An 18,273-nucleotide genomic window follows, 5' to 3' on the forward strand; every position below is an offset into this window, starting at 1 on the left:
TATAATTAACAAAAAAATGATTCCAGACCATGTCCACTTAAATTTTAAACAATATTCCCCTTAACTTATGCAATAATTGATACAAATTTAAAAAAAACAATACTTGTTTTTGCAAAAAATTATGCATAACAATTCTAAAAGTATATTCATTAAGTCAAATCGTGGAAGAGTAAACTAATTTTAAAGAAGTTTTTAATGAATTTAACTTTACAAATCAAATACGAATGTAAAATAATGGTTATTTATCATATAATAAAAATATTGCATACATTCAGGAGGTTTCAACTCAAGTATTTATTGCATATATTTAGCATCAATAATTTTGTAAGGAACTAAAAGTCAACTAAAACTGAACTAAAACTGAACTAGAACTGAACTAGACTGAACTAGAACTGAACTAGAACTGAACTAGAACTGAACTAGAACTGAACTAGAACTGAACTAGAACTGAACTAGACTGAACTAGAACTGAACTAGAACTGAACTGAACTAGAACTGAACTAGAACTGAACTAGAACTGAACTAGAACTGAACTAGAACTGAACTAGAAACTGAACTAGAACTGAAACTAGAACTGAACTAGAACTGAACTAGAACTGAACTAGAAACTGAACTAGAACTGAACTAGAACTGAACTAGAAACTGAACTAGAACTGAACTAGAACTGAACTAGAACTGAACTAGAACTGAACTAGAACTGAACTAGAACTGAACTAGAACTGACACTAGAAATGAACTAGAACTGAACTAGAACTGAACTAGAACTGAACTAGAACTGAACTAGAAACTGAAACTAGAACTGAACTAGAACTGAACTAGAACTGAAACTAGAAACTGAACTAGAACTGAACTAGAACTGAACTAGAACTGAACTAGAACTGAACTAGAACTGAACTAGAACTGAACTAGAACTGAACTAGAACTGAACTAGAACTGAAAGACTGAACTAGAACTGAACTAGACTGAACTAGAACTGACACTAGAACTGAACTAGACTGAACTCGAACTGAACTAGAATGAACTAGAACTGAACTAGAATGAACTAGAACTGAAACTAGAACTGAACTCGAACTGAACTAGAACTGAACTAGAACTGAACTAGAACTGAACTAGAACTGAACTAGAACTGAACTAGAACTGAACTAGAACTGAACTAGAACTGAACTAGAACTGAACTAGAACTGAACTAGAACTGAACTAGAACTGAACTAGAACTGAACTAGAACTGAACTAGAACTGAACTAGAACTGAACTAGAGCTGAACTAGAACTGAACTAGAACTGAACTAGAACTGAACTAGAACTGAACTGACATGTTTTTGATTTATTATTCCACCCATTTTCTAAAATATGTATGAATTTAAAAATTTTATTATTGCTGCATATTTTTGGATTTTTTTTGAAATGTTTAAAATTCCTTTGTCCTATAAACCTTTTAATTATGTTAGAGTTATTTTTTTTAAATATTAGTACTGCTATTATGTTGAAATATGAAATTTTTGTTGCAAATTAATTTATCAGTTTAGTGTAATATAATTAATTGTATATTAAAGCTGAAACATTAGTTCTCGAAAATATTTATAAAATTTTTGTAAGATTTCATTTTTAATAAAAAATGTTAGAATTACACAATTAAAATAGAAAATGTATTTATATCAGTATGTCCTAACTTTTGTTAAAACAAAACATGTTTTTTTAACTAAGATACAGTAAAGTCTTTGTAAATTATGCACAAATGTAAGTTAATTAAAATATTTATTAAAAAGTCCTTTGCTGACAGCATCTACTGTATCCTTGTTTTACATTTATTGAACTTCTATTTAAAAATACATTAATTAACAAAAATATTGTGGGTTTTCATTGTGTGTCTGTTTTTTGAAATCTGTTTGATAAACCACAAATTTCAATAGATAGAATATGTCATTGCATACATTTGGGGATATTTACATAAATGTATGTAATGAATAATTTAAATTAAAACTAGTTAAACTTGTAATACACACACGCAAAAAAACTAAAAAAATCTAAATAAAAATTTCCGTAGACACTTTAATTAAAAATTTAATTATTACTTTTTATTTTGGACAACAGAAATTTTAATTATTAAAATTAAATTGAAATGTAATTTAATTTTCTTTAATTTAATAAAAAAAAGCTAAATATGTAATTGATGGCATATGAAAGAAATAGAGACATTTTTAAAGAACAGATGAACAAATTTTTCGATATATATATATTTAACATAAGTGGAACAAATTATGGGGTCCAATTAAAAAATGTTGCCTATTTATAGGCAATTTACTAGTTGCTTTTGAAAAGAATATAAAAATTCATAAAATTTTCTTTACAATATATTTCTATATTTTCGAAATTAGTCTGCCTTTCTGTTTTAAGCTGCTTTTAATAATATAACATTTCGTATGAATTTATTTTGTAACTAAGAGTATTTATTGTGCCCTTGGTATGTGACTACCGTATAAAATCTGCAAATTACAGCTTTCAAGAGAAACATTTGAATATAACCAAGAGTGTTGAGGCATGAGTTTGTGGCCTACACATTCAAGCTTAACAATACATTTACCAATATCTTAACTTAAATAAGATCCAAATACACGTACCACAAACACACAAACATTTGTATGTGCATGTGTAATTGATCAATATATTGCATATATTTAGGCTTATTGAAACCAAGCATTTGTAATCTATTTAAAAGCTGTAGTTATTCCTATATTCTATTGCTTGCTTTAAGGCTTATTTGAGACTGTAAATGTTAATGTGGTTTACAGGTCATTTGATTCTAAGAATAATAGATTGCATATGTAAATTTTATGTTAATCAAAATAAATCGTATTTTTGGTATTCTATTCAAAAGTATTAATCGGAAGTTATGAATATTGTTTTATGAGTGAATTAATAAGAGTTTAGATCATGTTCTAGTTCAGTTCTAGTTCAGCTCTAGTTCAGTTCTAGTTCAGTTCAAGTTCAGTTCTAGTACAGTTCTAGTTCAGTTCTAGTTCAGTTCTAGTTCAGTTCTAGTTCAGTTCTAGTTCAGTTCTAGTTCAGTTCTAGTTCAGTTCTAGTTCAGTTCTAGTTCAGTTCTAGTTCAGTTCTAGTTCAGTTCTAGTTCAGTTCTAGTTCAGTTCTAGTTCAGTTCTAGTTCAGTTCTAGTTCAGTTCTAGTTCAGTTCTAGTTCAGTTCTAGTTCAGTTCTAGTTCAGTTCTAGTTCAGTTCTAGTTCAGTTCTAGTTCAGTTCTAGTTCAGTTCTAGTTCAGTTCTAGTTCAGTTCTAGTTCAGTTCTAGTTCAGTTCTAGTTCAGTTCTAGTTCAGTTCTAGTTCAGTTCTAGTTCAGTTCTAGTTCAGTTCTAGTTCAGTTCTAGTTCAGTTCTAGTTCAGTTCTAGTTCAGTTCTAGTTCAGTTCTAGTTCAGTTCTAGTTCAGTTCTAGTTCAGTTCTAGTTCAGTTCTAGTTCAGTTCTAGTTCAGTTCTAGTTCAGTTCTAGTTCAGTTCTAGTTCAGTTCTAGTTCAGTTCTAGTTCAGTTCTAGTTCAGTTCTAGTTCAGTTCTAGTTCAGTTCTAGTTCAGTTCTAGTTCAGTTCTAGTTCAGTTCTAGTTCAGTTCTAGTTCAGTTCTAGTTCAGTTCTAGTTCAGTTCTAGTTCAGTTCTAGTTCAGTTCTAGTTCAGTTCTAGTTCTAGTCAGTTCTAGTTCAGTTCTAGTTCTAGTTCAGTTCTAGTTCAGTTCTAGTTCAGTTCTAGTTCAGTTCTAGTTCAGTTCTAGTTCAGTTCTAGTTCAGTTCTAGTTCAGTTCTAGTTCAGTTCTAGTTCAGTTCTAGTTCAGTTCTAGTTCAGTTCTAGTTCAGTTCTAGTTCAGTTCTAGTTCAGTTCTAGTTCAGTTCTAGTTCAGTTCTAGTTCAGTTCTAGTTCAGTTCTAGTTCAGTTCTAGTTCAGTTCTAGTTCAGTTCTAGTTCAGTTCTAGTTCAGTTCTAGTTCAGTTTCTAGTTCAGTTCTAGTTCAGTTCTAGTTCAGTTTCAGTTCAGTTCTAGTTCAGTTCTAGTTCAGTCTAGTTCAGTTCTAGTTCAGTTCTAGTTCAGTTCTAGTTCAGTTCTAGTTCAGTTCTAGTTCAGTTCTAGTTCAGTTCTAGTTCAGTTCTAGTTCAGTTCTAGTTCAGTTCTAGTTCAGTTCTTAGTTCAGTTCTAGTTCAGTTCTAGTTCAGTTCTAGTTCAGTTCTAGTTCAGTTCTAGTTCAGTTCTAGTTCAGTTCTAGTTCAGTTCTAGTTCAGTTCTAGTTCAGTTCTAGTTCAGTTCTAGTTCGGTTCTAGTTCAGTTCTAGTTCAGTTCTAGTTCAGTTCTAGTTTAGTTCTAGTTCAGTTCTAGTTCAGTTCTCAGTTCTAGTTCAGTTCTAGTTCAGTTCTAGTTCAGTTCTAGTTCAGTTCTAGTTCAGTTCTAGTTCAGTTCTAGTTCAGTTCTAGTTCAGTTCTAGTTCAGTTCTAGTTCAGTTCTAGTTCAGTTCTAGTTCAGTTCTAGTTCAGTTCTAGTTCAGTTCTAGTTCAGTTCTAGTTCAGTTCTAGTTCAGTTCTAGTTCAGTTCTAGTTCAGTTCTAGTTCAGTTCTAGTTCAGTTCTAGTTCATTCTAGTTCAGTTCTAGTTCAGTTCTAGTTCAGTTCTAGTTCAGTTCTAGTTCAGTTCTAGTTCAGTTAGTTCAGTTCTAGTTCAGTTCTAGTTCAGTTCTAGTTCAGTTCTAGTTCAGTTCTAGTTCAGTTCTAGTTCAGTTCTAGTTCAGTTCTAGTTCAGTTCTAGTTCAGTTCTAGTTCAGTTCTAGTTCAGTTCTAGTTCAGTTCTAGTTCAGTTCTAGTTCAGTTCTAGTTCAGTTCTAGTTCAGTTCTAGTTCAGTCTAGTTCAGTTCTAGTTCAGTTCTAGTTCAGTTCTAGTTCAGTTCTAGTTCAGTTCTAGTTCAGTTCTAGTTCAGTTCTAGTTCAGTAAAAAACTTTAAAAGTGGTACTTTATAAACACTGCAAACTGTTTTGCAAACAAGTTTAATGAAAATGTAATAAATCTTGTTCATGAATGTAACATTAAAAACATTAAACAATGTAGAGAATATTCAACAAAACTCAATATTTATCAAATACTAATGAAAATGAGATATATAAGATTTTGTGTACATTAAATATTAAAAAAGGAGCTGGAATTGATCAAATCAGACCTAAAGATTTAAAAACTAATGCTGACGTTATTACACCAATTATTACAAAACTAATAAACTCTAGTCTAGAAAACGCAACGGTACCAGACATTTTAAAGACGTCCATTATTAGACCAATCTACAAGACCGGATGCAAGTCGGATTGTAATAATTATAGGCCAATAGCTATTTTACCAGTGTTGAAAAAATATTAGAAGAAATCGTTGTCAGAAGAAACTCAATTTTAGAACGATATAATATCATAAACTCAAACCAGTATGGATTTCAAAAGGGAAAAAGTATTAACAAACTACTGGGAAACTTTGCTAACCATATTAACTCCTGCAAGCAGAAATGAACATTGCTTAGTATTATACATAGATTTCAGCAAAGCATTCGACACTTTATCTCATGAAAAACTACTACAAACACTAGAAAGAAGTGGGATCAGAGGAATTGCCCTCGATTGGTTCAAAAGTTATCTAAGTTACAGGAACATATCGTGTTAAAATAAATAATACCTTAAGCGATTGAAACGCATGTAAAGTTTGGAGTACCTCAGGGGTCAAAATTAGGACCAATTTTATACATTATTTATTCAAAACGATATGTTAAAAGCTTTAGATAGCCAAACTTTTGCCTATGCCGATGATACCGCAATCGTTGTATCAAATAAAAATATAAACGTAGAGCAGCAGCGAACTATGCAAAAACAACTGGACATAGCAGTAAAATGGTGCCATGACAATGGTCTGGTTATTAACGCTACAAAAACTAAATTAATGCATATTAAACCTCGCCATCTAAATGACTTTCCTATTGATATAACATTCCATAGTACTGATTGTCTCCATAACAAAACTTCAAGTCCAAACAGCAACAACGACACATGTACAACAAAAATTGAAATAGTACAATCATACAAGTATTTAGGTGTATACGTCGACAGTAATTTTAAATGGAAAATACACATTGAAGAAGTAAGAAAAAAGCTTCGTAAATCTGCCTATATACTCTACCATCTAAGTAACTGTGCGCCATACAGTGTACTTAGACAGGCCTACTTTTCTCTAGCAGAATCGTATATAAGGCATGGAATAACAGCATGGGGTAGCGCTACGTACTGCAATTCTCTGCAAAACACACAAAACCAAATACTGAAAATACTTTGGAAGAACTACCGATATTCTACAAACACAACCGTTAACACCAACACTGTTGAAAACCAAATCCACCGTTTTGCTACAAATACTTACACATCTACAAACAACACATTTTCATCCACAAACAATAACACAAACAACAACACATTTTTATCCCTAAGTAACAATACATTTTTATCCACAAACAACAACACATTTACCTCCACAAATAACAACACAACCACCCATCTATTCTTTACCAACGCAAACAACAACACGTATTTTGATCCTCATCATGATAATACGTACATTTACAACAACACACTGACTCAAAATACTACCAACACTACCTTATCGAGCAACACTTACTACAACATAACTAGCAATATAAACACTGATGATATCACAACGATATAATTAACCATCGAATATTCACAAATAACAACAACACAGCCACATACAACAACACATTCACAATATACATTATGACAACACAACCACTCATTTATTCTTCACAAACAATTACACAACCATATCAACAAACACGTCAGCCTGCACTAACACGCCGTCCCCAAATAATATCACATACAACAACTCCACACTTAACAATAATCATCAAAACATCAGCAACATAAACATCAGCCACAACGAAAGCAACACACAAATACAAATCACCTTACAAACAACCGCAACAGAACAACACACTACAAAAACATCCCTAATTTAGCAAAGGAATTAAATATACTTAATATCTACAGCATATACAGTACAACACTAATAAATGACTTTTTTAACAATAGTCAATACCTTCACGAAATAGACCACAACCACAACACAAGAAGAAGAGCGCAAGGAAGATACAAAGTGGACCGATTTTACAATGGATATGGAAGAAATACATTAGGTGTTGCCCTGCCAAACATATTGAACACACTCCCAATTAGTATCATCAACACAAGAAATGAACACAGAAGAAAAAAAACTAATTAAACACTTTTTTATCAATTCGCAATGAATTTAAAATTATAAATTTTTATACTTATGTATTAAATATACCTTTTTCCTGCTGTCAAGCCATATGGCTTAGCGGGTTTAATATTAAGTACATTTTGTAACACTATACATATTACTTGAATAAAATACTATTATTAAAAAAAAAAAAAAAAAAAAAAAAAAAAAAAGTTCTAGTTCAGTTCTAGTTCAGTTCTAGTTCAGTTCTAGTTCAGTTCTAGTTCAGTTCTAGTTCAGTTCTAGTTCTAGTTCAGTTCTAGTTCAGTTCTAGTTCAGTTCTAGTTCAGTTCTAGTTCAGTTCTAGTTCAGTTCTAGTTCAGTTCTAGTTCAGTTCTAGTTCAGTTCTAGTTCAGTTCTAGTTCAGTTCTAGTTCAGTTCTAGTTCAGTTCTAGTTCAGTTCTAGTTGTTCAGTTCAGTTCAGTTCAGTTCTAGTTCAGTTCTAGTTCAGTTCTAGTTCAGTTCTAGTTCAGTTCTAGTTCAGTTCTAGTTCAGTTCTAGTTCAGTTCTAGTTCAGTTCTAGTTCAGTTCTAGTTCAGTTCTAGTTCAGTTCTAGTTCAGTTCTAGTTCAGTTCTAGTTCAGTTCTAGTTCAGTTCTAGTTCAGTTCTAGTTCAGTTCTAGTTCAGTTCTAGTTCAGTTCTAGTTCAGTTCTAGTTCAGTTCTAGTTCAGTTCTAGTTCAGTTCTAGTTCAGTTCTAGTTCAGTTCTAGTTCAGTTCTAGTTCAGTTCTAGTTCAGTTCTAGTTCAGTTCTAGTTCAGTTCTAGTTCAGTTCTAGTTCAGTTCTAGTTCAGTTCTAGTTCAGTTCTAGTTCAGTTCTAGTTCAGTTCTAGTTCAGTTCTAGTTCAGTTCTAGTTCAGTTCTAGTTCAGTTCTAGTTCAGTTCTAGTTCAGTTCTAGTTCAGTTCTAGTTCAGTTCTAGTTCAGTTCTAGTTCAGTTCTAGTTCAGTTCTAGTTCAGTTCTAGTTCAGTTCTAGTTCAGTTCTAGTTCAGTTCTAGTTCAGTTCTAGTTCAGTTCTAGTTCAGTTCTAGTTCAGTTCTAGTTCAGTTCTAGTTCAGTTCTAGTTCAGTTCTAGTTCAGTTCTAGTTCAGTTCTAGTTCAGTTCTAGTTCAGTTCTAGTTCAGTTCTAGTTCAGTTCTAGTTCAGTTCTAGTTCAGTTCTAGTTCAGTTCTAGTTCAGTTCTAGTTCAGTTCTAGTTCAGTTCTAGTTCAGTTCTAGTTCAGTTCTAGTTCAGTTCTAGTTCAGTTCTAGTTCAGTTCTAGTTCAGTTCTAGTTCAGTTCTAGTTCAGTTCTAGTTCAGTTCTAGTTCAGTTCTAGTTCAGTTCTAGTTCAGTTCTAGTTCAGTTCTAGTTCAGTTCTAGTTTCAGTTCTAGTTCAGTTCTAGTTCAGTTCTAGTTCAGTTCTAGTTCAGTTCTAGTTCAGTTCTAGTTCAGTTCTAGTTCAGTTCTAGTTCAGTTCTAGTTCAGTTCTAGTTCAGTTCTAGTTCAGTTCTAGTTTCAGTTCTAGTTCAGTTCTAGTTCAGTTCTAGTTCAGTTCAGTTCAGTTCTAGTTCAGTTCTAGTTCAGTTCTAGTTCAGTTCTAGTTCAGTTCTAGTTCAGTTCTAGTTCAGTTCTAGTTCAGTTCTAGTTCAGTTCTAGTTCAGTTCTAGTTCAGTTCTAGTTCAGTTCTAGTTCAGTTCTAGTTCAGTTCTAGTTCAGTTCTAGTTCAGTTCTAGTTCAGTTCTAGTTCAGTTCTAGTTCAGTTCTAGTTCAGTTCTAGTTCAGTTCTAGTTCAGTTCTAGTTCAGTTTTCTAGTTCAGTTCTAGTTCAGTTCTAGTTCAGTTCTAGTTCAGTTCTAGTTCAGTTCTAGTTCAGTTCTAGTTCAGTTCTAGTTCAGTTCTAGTTCAGTTCTAGTTCAGTTCTAGTTCAGTTCTAGTTCAGTTCTAGTTCAGTTCTAGTTCAGTTCTAGTTCAGTTCTAGTTCAGTTCTAGTTCAGTTCTAGTTCAGTTCTAGTTCAGTTCTAAATCAGTTCTAGTTCAGTTCTAGTTCAGTTCTAGTTCTAGTTCAGTTCTAGTTCTAGTTCAGTTCTAGTTCAGTTCTAGTTCAGTTCTAGTTCAGTTCTAGTTCAGTTCTAGTTCAGTTCTAGTTCTAGTTCAGTTCTAGTTCAGTTCTAGTTCAGTTCTAGTTCAGTTCTAGTTCAGTTCTAGTTCAGTTCTAGTTCAGTTCTAGTTCAGTTCTAGTTCAGTTCTAGTTCAGTTCTAGTTCAGTTCTAGTTCAGTTCTAGTTCAGTTCTAGTTCAGTTCTAGTTCAGTTCTAGTTCAGTTCTAGTTCAGTTCTAGTTCAGTTCTAGTTCAGTTCTAGTTCAGTTCTAGTTCAGTTCTAGTTCAGTTCTAGTCAGTTCTAGTTCAGTTCTAGTTCAGTCTAGTTCAGTTCTAGTTCAGTTCTAGTTCAGTTCTAGTTCAGTTCTAGTTCAGTTCTAGTTCAGTTCTAGTTCAGTTCTAGTTCAGTTCTAGTTCAGTTCTAGTTCAGTTCTAGTTCAGTTCTAGTTCAGTTCTAGTTCAGTTCTAGTTCAGTTCTAGTTCAGTTCTAGTTCAGTTCTAGTTCAGTTCTAGTTCAGTTCTAGTTCAGTTCTAGTTCAGTTCTAGTTCAGTTCTAGTTCAGTTCTAGTTCAGTTCTAGTTCAGTTCTAGTTCAGTTCTAGTTCAGTTCTAGTTCAGTTCTAGTTCAGTTCTAGTTCAGTTCTAGTTCAGTTCTAGTTCAGTTCTAGTTCAGTTCTAGTTCAGTTCTAGTTCAGTTCTAGTTCAGTTCTAGTTCAGTTCTAGTTCAGTTCTAGTTCAGTTCTAGTTCAGTTCTAGTTCAGTTCTAGTTCAGTTCTAGTTCAGTTCTAGTTCAGTTCTAGTTCAGTTCTAGTTCAGTTCTAGTTCAGTTCTAGTTCAGTTCTAGTTCAGTTCTAGTTCAGTTCTAGTTCAGTTCTAGTTCAGTTCAGTTCAGTTCTAGTTCAGTTCTAGTTCAGTTCTAGTTCAGTTCTAGTTCAGTTCTAGTTCAGTTCTAGTTCAGTTCTAGTTCAGTTCTAGTTCAGTTCTAGTTCAGTTCTAGTTCAGTTCTAGTTCAGTTCTAGTTCAGTTTAGTTCAGTTCTAGTTCAGTTCTAGTTCAGTTCTAGTTCAGTTCTAGTTCAGTTCTAGTTCAGTTCTAGTTCAGTTCTAGTTCAGTTCTAGTTCAGTTCTAGTTCAGTTCTAGTTCAGTTCTAGTTCAGTTCTAGTTCAGTTCTAGTTCATTCTAGTTCAGTTCTAGTTCAGTTCTAGTTCAGTTCTAGTTCAGTTCTAGTTCAGTTCTAGTTCAGTTCTAGTTCAGTTCTAGTTCAGTTCTAGTTCAGTTCTAGTTCAGTTCTAGTTCAGTTCTAGTTCAGTTCTAGTTCAGTTCTAGTTCAGTTCTAGTTCAGTTCTAGTTCAGTTCTAGTTCAGTTCTAGTTCAGTTCTAGTTCAGTTCTAGTTCAGTTCTAGTTCTTCTAGTTCAGTTCTAGTTCAGTTCTAGTTCAGTTCTAGTTCAGTTCTAGTTCAGTTCTAGTTCAGTTCTAGTTCAGTTCTAGTTCAGTTCTAGTTCAGTTCTAGTTCAGTTCTAGTTCAGTTCTAGTTCAGTTCTAGTTCAGTTCTAGTTCAGTTCTAGTTCAGTTCTAGTTCAGTTCTAGTTCAGTTTAGTTCAGTTCTAGTTCAGTTCTAGTTCAGTTCTAGTTCAGTTCTAGTTCAGTTCTAGTTCAGTTCTAGTTCAGTTCTAGTTCAGTTCTAGTTCAGTTCTAGTTCAGTTCTAGTTCAGTTCTAGTTCAGTTCTAGTTCAGTTCTAGTTCAGTTCTAGTTCAGTTCTAGTTCAGTTCTAGTTCAGTTCTAGTTCAGTTCTAGTTCAGTTCTAGTTCAGTTCTAGTTCAGTTCTAGTTCAGTTCTAGTTCAGTTCTAGTCAGTTCTAGTTCAGTTCTAGTTCAGTTCTAGTTCAGTTCTAGTTCAGTTCTAGTTCAGTTCTAGTTCAGTTCTAGTTCAGTTCTAGTTCAGTTCTAGTTCAGTTCTAGTTCAGTTCTAGTTCAGTTCTAGTTCAGTTCTAGTTCAGTTCTAGTTCAGTTCTAGTTCAGTTCTAGTTCAGTTCTAGTTCAGTTCTAGTTCAGTTCTAGTTCAGTTCTAGTTCAGTTCTAGTTCAGTTCTAGTTCAGTTCTAGTTCAGTTCTAGTTCAGTTCTAGTTCAGTTCTAGTTCAGTTCTAGTTCAGTTCTAGTTCAGTTCTAGTTCAGTTCTAGTTCAGTTCTAGTTCAGTTCTAGTTCAGTTCTAGTTCAGTTCTAGTTCAGTTCTAGTTCAGTTCTAGTTCAGTTCTAGTTCAGTTCTAGTTCAGTTCTAGTTCAGTTCTAGTTCAGTTCTAGTTCAGTTCTAGTTCAGTTCTAGTTCAGTTCTAGTTCAGTTCTAGTTCAGTTCTAGTTCAGTTCTAGTTCAGTTCTAGTTCAGTTCTAGTTCAGTTCTAGTTCAGTTCTAGTTCAGTTCTAGTTCAGTTCTAGTTCAGTTCTAGTTCAGTTCTAGTTCAGTTCTAGTTCAGTTCTAGTTCAGTTCTAGTTCAGTTCTAGTTCAGTTCTAGTTCAGTTCTAGTTCAGTTCTAGTTCAGTTAGTTCAGTTCTAGTTCAGTTCTAGTTCAGTTCTAGTTCAGTTCTAGTTCAGTTCTAGTTCAGTTCTAGTTCAGTTCTAGTTCAGTTCTAGTTCAGTTCTAGTTCAGTTCTAGTTCAGTTCTATCAGTTCTAGTTCAGTTCTAGTTCAGTTCTAGTTCAGTTCTAGTTCAGTTCTAGTTCAGTTCTAGTTCAGTTCTAGTTCAGTTCTAGTTCAGTTCTAGTTCAGTTCTAGTTCAGTTCTAGTTCAGTTCTAGTTCAGTTCTAGTTCAGTTCTAGTTCAGTTCTAGTTCAGTTCTAGTTCAGTTCTAGTTCAGTTCTAGTTCAGTTCTAGTTCAGTTCTAGTTCAGTTCTAGTTCAGTTCTAGTTCAGTTCTAGTTCAGTTCTGGTTCAGTTCTAGTTCAGTTCTAGTTCAGTTCTAGTTCAGTTCTAGTTCAGTTAGTTCAGTTCTAGTTCAGTTCTAGTTCAGTTCTAGTTCAGTTCTAGTTCAGTTCTAGGTTAGTTCTAATTCAGTTCTAGTTCAATTCTAATTCAGATCAAGTTCAGTTCTGGTTTAATTCTAGTTTAGCCTTTTTTTCGTTTTAATTCATATAAGTATTACTTTGATTAAAATTTTTATTGAAAGTCTCTAAGTAAAAACCGAAAAAAAATTCAATTGTCCATTACGTTTCCTTGGATTATTTATTGTATTTTCATGTTTAAATTCTTATTCAATTAATTTCCATACGGGAAATTAACACCCATAGGAGTAAGCATCATATGTATTTGCTGATTACAGCTAAATATCCCTCATCAATTTTACATTCTTTAGCTCTCCCTCTGCAAATGTATTGTATTAACAGTTATATGTTGAAATTGAACAACAATCCTTCAATCGAATTTAAATTTTAATCTGATTGTTGTTTATTCATTTGTAACTTCAACACTTTTAACTAATTTTCTCTGTAAATTTTTCCATTTATTTTTAGAAATTTTTGAATTTATTGCAAAAAATCTTTCTAATCCTCTTCATCATCACTTACACTTAAAACGGTTGCTTTACTACATATACATAAATAGATTTTTATGTGCAAATATATATGTGGAATTTTTTTTTAACAATTGAAATGATTTCATTTGAATGAATTGAAATGTAGAAAAACTCAAACATACAAACAAACATTTTTATATCGACTACTAGGACTCTATACAAACACATTCTCAATAATAATACTTTAAGAAGGATTGAGTATGAGAAAAAATACGAAAAAAATAATATTAAAACAAAAAGTATAACAAAACTAAAAGCTGAAAAGCAGCTTAAAATTTTTATCAATACTAAAACACTAAACACACATACAAGAACACACTCATACTCAAAGCACAACATACTTTGCATTACACTTTGGGGAAATGGTGAACGAAAAAAATGACATGAAGTAAAATAGAAATAGAAAAAAAAAACTAAGTAAGTAAAATAAATAAAAACTAAAATATAATCACAGAAAAAAATATAACGAATTGTTTCATGGCAAAAGTATTGTTTAGAATAAAATAAAAAATTGCAAAAATTGTTAGCAGCAAAAAGAAAAATCGTATCGAAAAAAGCGACAAAAGTGCACTCGGGTTAAAGTCATATACGTAATGTGTGTTTGTAGAAATAACACATTAACAACAACAAACACAAAAACAATTGCTTAGAGCAAAAACAAGCAAAATTTACAAAGTTACAAAAATATCAAACACCTTGTTCCGTTTCCGCATCCTCTTTGGTTATGGGTCTCTTATTTATGTGTTTTTTGTTTTTTTTTTATTTTTTTCTGAATCTTCTAACATTTACGACTACTTTAAATTGTTTCTCTCTTATGTTTCCTCGAAGCACACACACATAAATATATTTATATATGAGAGTATAATTGTGTGTGTATATGTAATGCATTTCTGTTCTTTAACGAGGGGTACTATGGGATCTTTATTGCAAAAGATCATATTTAATATTTACATCAATATTGATCCCAAAACTAACTTAAGATAAAATAGAAAACTTTTTTAAACAAAACGATCCCATTGTGCAATGCTTGTTTATGGTTTTTTGTCTTCGTTTCTTTTTTCCATTTTTTATTTGTTTGTTTTTTTTTTTTAAGCAGACGATAGAAAATTATTTATTTTAATGTCAGCATCTAAAGATGTACCAAATACACAAACACGTGTGTGTGTATGATTTGCACGAGTGTATATGTGTTTACATGTGTATAAATGTTGGGATGGCGGTTACAGTAGAATTGGAAAATAACAACACAAATGGAAATAAATGTGTTTTAAGAACATAACTAAAACGAATTTTAAATACTCTACACTACGGATCTAGTACTGCTGTAGTTCTGTCTTAGTTCTGTTCTAGTTCTGTTCTAGTTCTGTTCTAGTTCTGTTCTAGTTCTGTTCTAGTTCTGTTCTAGTTCTGTTCTAGTTCGTTCTAGTTCTGTTCTAGTTCTGTTCTAGTTCTGTTCTAGTTCTGTTCTAGTTCTGTTCTAGTTCTGTTCTAGTTCTGTTCTAGTTCTGTTCTAGTTCTGTTCTAGTTCTGTTCTAGTTCTGTTCTAGTTCTGTTCTAGTTCTGTTCTAGTTCTGTTCTAGTTCTGTTCTAGTTCTGTTCTAGTTCTGTTCTAGTTCTGTTCTAGTTCTGTTCTAGTTCTGTTCTAGTTCTGTTCTAGTTCTGTTCTAGTTGTTCTAGTTCTGTTCTAGTTCTGTTCTAGTTCTGTTCTAGTTCTGTTCTAGTTCTGTTCTAGTTCTGTTCTAGTTCTGTTCTAGTTCTGTTCTAGTTTTGTTCTAGTTCTGTTCTAGTTCTGTTCTAGTTCTGTTCTAGTTCTGTTCTAGTTGTTCTAGTTCTGTTCTAGTTCTGTTCTAGTTCTGTTCTAGTTCGTTATAGTTCTGTTCTAGTTCTGTTCTAGTTCTGTTCTAGTTCTGTTCTAGTTCTGTTCTAGTTCTGTTTCTAGTTCTGTTCTAGTTTCTGTTCGTTCTGTTCTAGTTCTGTTCTAGTTCTGTTCTAGTCTGTTCTAGTTCTGTTCTAGTTCTGTTCTAGTTCTGTTCTAGTTCTGTTCTAGTTCTGTTCTAGTTCTGTTCTAGTTCTGTTCTAGTTCTGTTCTAGTTCTGTTCTAGTTCTGTTCTAGTCTGTTCTAGTTCTGTTCTAGTTCTGTTCTAGTTCTGTCCTTGTTCTGTTCTAGTTCTGTTCTAGTTCTGTTCTAGTTCTGTTCTAGTTCTGTTCTAGTTCTGTTCTAGTTCTGTTCTAGTTCTGTTCTAGTTCTGTTCTAGTTCTGTTCTAGTTCTGTTCTAGTTCTGTTCTAGTTCTGTTCTAGTTCTGTTCTAGTTCTGTTCTAGTTCTTGTCTAGTTCTGTTCTAGTTCTGTTCTAGTTTGTTCTAGTTCTGTTCTAGTTGTCTAGTTCTGTTCTAGTTCTGTTCTAGTTCTGTTCAGTTCTGTTCTAGTTCTGTTCTAGTTCTGTTCTAGTTCTGTTCTAGTTCTGTTCTAGTTCTGTTCTAGTTCTGTTCTAGTTCTGTTCTAGTTCTGTTCTAGTTCTGTTCTAGTTCTGTTCTAGTTCTGTTCTAGTTCTGTTCTAGTTCTGTTTTCATTTTATTCTCTTGTAAGGTTGCCTATTACTATTATTGCTGTAGTTCACTTTTTTACAGGAACACAAATTTGAAAACTAACAACACAAAGATAATGGAAAACTGTGGCTTTTACTAGTTCATTTTTTCTATATTTCTCCATATTTTTTGTGTTCTGAACAGTTCCTGCTTACGATGTTATAAATTTATAGATGTTAAAAAACGTTAAATAGAAAAAATGGTAAACAACAGTGAAAATATTGCAAAAAAAAAAAAAGAATTTCATAAAAAACACAAACATCTATAAATCTTAAGGAAAATTTTAAAATAAAATCTATAAAACAAGATAAAAAATATTTAAAAGACAGGGAAACGTGTATACATAACGAAAACTCACATTAAAATGAAGAACAAATCCGCTGAGCGCAAGTGATACGTTACAGTTTTTAATTAAAACAATTAAAAAAATCTAAATTGTAATTAGCATTGTTAACAGTTGAAATTAGAGATGTGAATTAGAACTGTAACATCAAATGTTTTTGTCATATTCAAAAATGATTGCCTAGTTTTAAGCGTTACGTTGCAACTCTCAATTGTATGATGACTTTTGTTGTTATTTTACGTTTCAGCCATGTTTATTATTTTGGTATTTTGTATATTTGCATACAAACTAGACATATTTCTCTAGAGTACAATATTTTCTGCAGACATACATGTGTTTTACAGTGTTGTCTATGTTTTCGGGGGAAATATAACATGTTTAAATAATAACAAAATAACTAGTTGTTTAATAAAATAAAAATAACAGTTTTATTTACAACTTATTTTTTTTAAATAAGCGTATGATTGTTATTATTTAATGATGTAGGTGGCGTATGATTATCATTTGTTTTTCACCCAATTAAATAACAATCATACGCCTTTGGGTTTAGAAAATTGTTTGCTAACTTAAGTCTTCTTAATAAAAATATTTAAATTTCAGCTCTTAAAGGTTTTACAGTCACTTGTAGAATTTAATTTGTTTTAATATTTACCTTTAAAATATTTAATTCTAGTCCATTTATTCAATTCAATCATAATTAATGTTTCTGTTTAATTTAACCTTTTCCCAAGGAAACCCTTTAAGATAATTTAAAAAAACTACACTTGAACTTCTTAAAATGAAAAAGAAAAAAACATTTTAGTCCTCGTAAACAACAAAAGATTCACCATTCACGGCTTGTACAGGAATTTTATTCATTAAAAACAAGAATTGAAATAATCACAGAAAAAATATAATAAAATTCCACTTAAAAAGGATTCTTTAGCATTTTTTTAGCTTAGGAAACTACCCTATAAGCTGATTTATTTTGACTTGTAAAAATTATTCCTTAAGGTCTAAGTATTATTTTCAATATTAAATAAAATATTTCAACTGTCTGATTTTTGTTAATAAAAGACCTTAATTAAAGTATTAACTCACCTTTTTTAAGCGAAAAAAACTGGAAGAGATTTTTGTATTTACGGCTTCTTTTCTGTTTTGTGTTATTAAGCAGTTTGGCTTTAATTTGTCATTTAAACACTTTATTGTGTTTTAAATTTTTATTTACTTTTTTATGAAAAAAAAATTGTTTTTATGAACTTTTCTTAAATTCTCTTTTTGGACATCAAATTTTATTTTCACTTTATTTGTAGATTACAGCACATTTTGTAATTTTATTATTTTAATAGTTGTTTTTTATTTCTTTAGGAATCTGAAAGAAAGAGAAAATTATTTGAAATAAAATAAATGAAAAATTTAAGATATTTTCTATAGAAAATTTTCGGATTGTAGAAAAATGTTGCGAGAAAATTTTATAATTATAAAGTTTACTTATAAAAAATATAAACATTTTAGTTTAAGTTAAATTACACCTCAGTTTCAATTCTAGTTCTAGTTTAGTTCTAGTTCAGTTCTAGTTCAGTCTAGTTCATTCTAGTTCAGTTCTAGTTCAGTTCTAGTCAGTTCTAGTTCAGTTCTAGTTCAGTTATAGTTCAGTCTAGTTCAGTTCTAGTTAAGTTCAGTTCAGTTCTAGTTCAGTTCTAGTTCAGTTCTAGTTCAGTTCTAGTTCAGTTCTAGTCAGTTCTAGTTCAGTTCTAGTTCAGTTCTAGTTCAGTTCTAGTTCAGTTCTAGTTCAGTTCTAGTTCAGTTCTAGTTCAGTTCTAGTTCAGTTCTAGTTCAGTTCTAGTCAGTTCTAGTTCAGTTCTAGTTCAGTTCTAGTTCAGTTCTAGTTCAGTTCTAGTTCAGTTCTAGTTCAGTTCTAGTTCAGTTCTAGTTCAGTTCTAGTTCAGTTCTAGTTCAGTCTAGTTCAGTTCAGTTCAGTTCTAGTTCAGTTCTAGTTCAGTTCTAGTTCAGTTCTAGTTCAGTTCTAGTTCAGTTCTAGTTCAGTTCTAGTTCAGTTCTAGTTCAGTTAGTCAGTTCTAGTTCAGTTCTAGTTCAGTTCTAGTTCAGTTCTAGTTCAGTTCTAGTTCAGTTCTAGTTCAGTTCTAGTTCAGTTCTAGTTCAGTTCTAGTTCAGTTCTAGTTCAGTTCTAGTTCAGTTCTAGTTCAGTTCTAGTTCAGTTCTAGTTCAGTTCTAGTACAGTTCTAGTTCAGTTCTAGTTCAGTTCTAGTTCAGTTCTAGTTCAGTTCTAGTTCAGTTCTTGTTCAATTCTAGTTCAGTTCTAGTTCAGTTCAGTTCAGTTCTAGTTCAGTTCTAGTTCAGTTCTAGTTCAGTTCTAGTTCAGTTCTAGTTCAGTTCTAGT

Source organism: Lucilia sericata, unplaced genomic scaffold, assembly GCF_015586225.1.
Source record: "Lucilia sericata isolate MDLA Ls3-8-SP2 unplaced genomic scaffold, ASM1558622v1 Contig001276F_arrow, whole genome shotgun sequence".
Classification (NCBI taxonomy): domain Eukaryota; kingdom Metazoa; phylum Arthropoda; class Insecta; order Diptera; family Calliphoridae; genus Lucilia; species Lucilia sericata.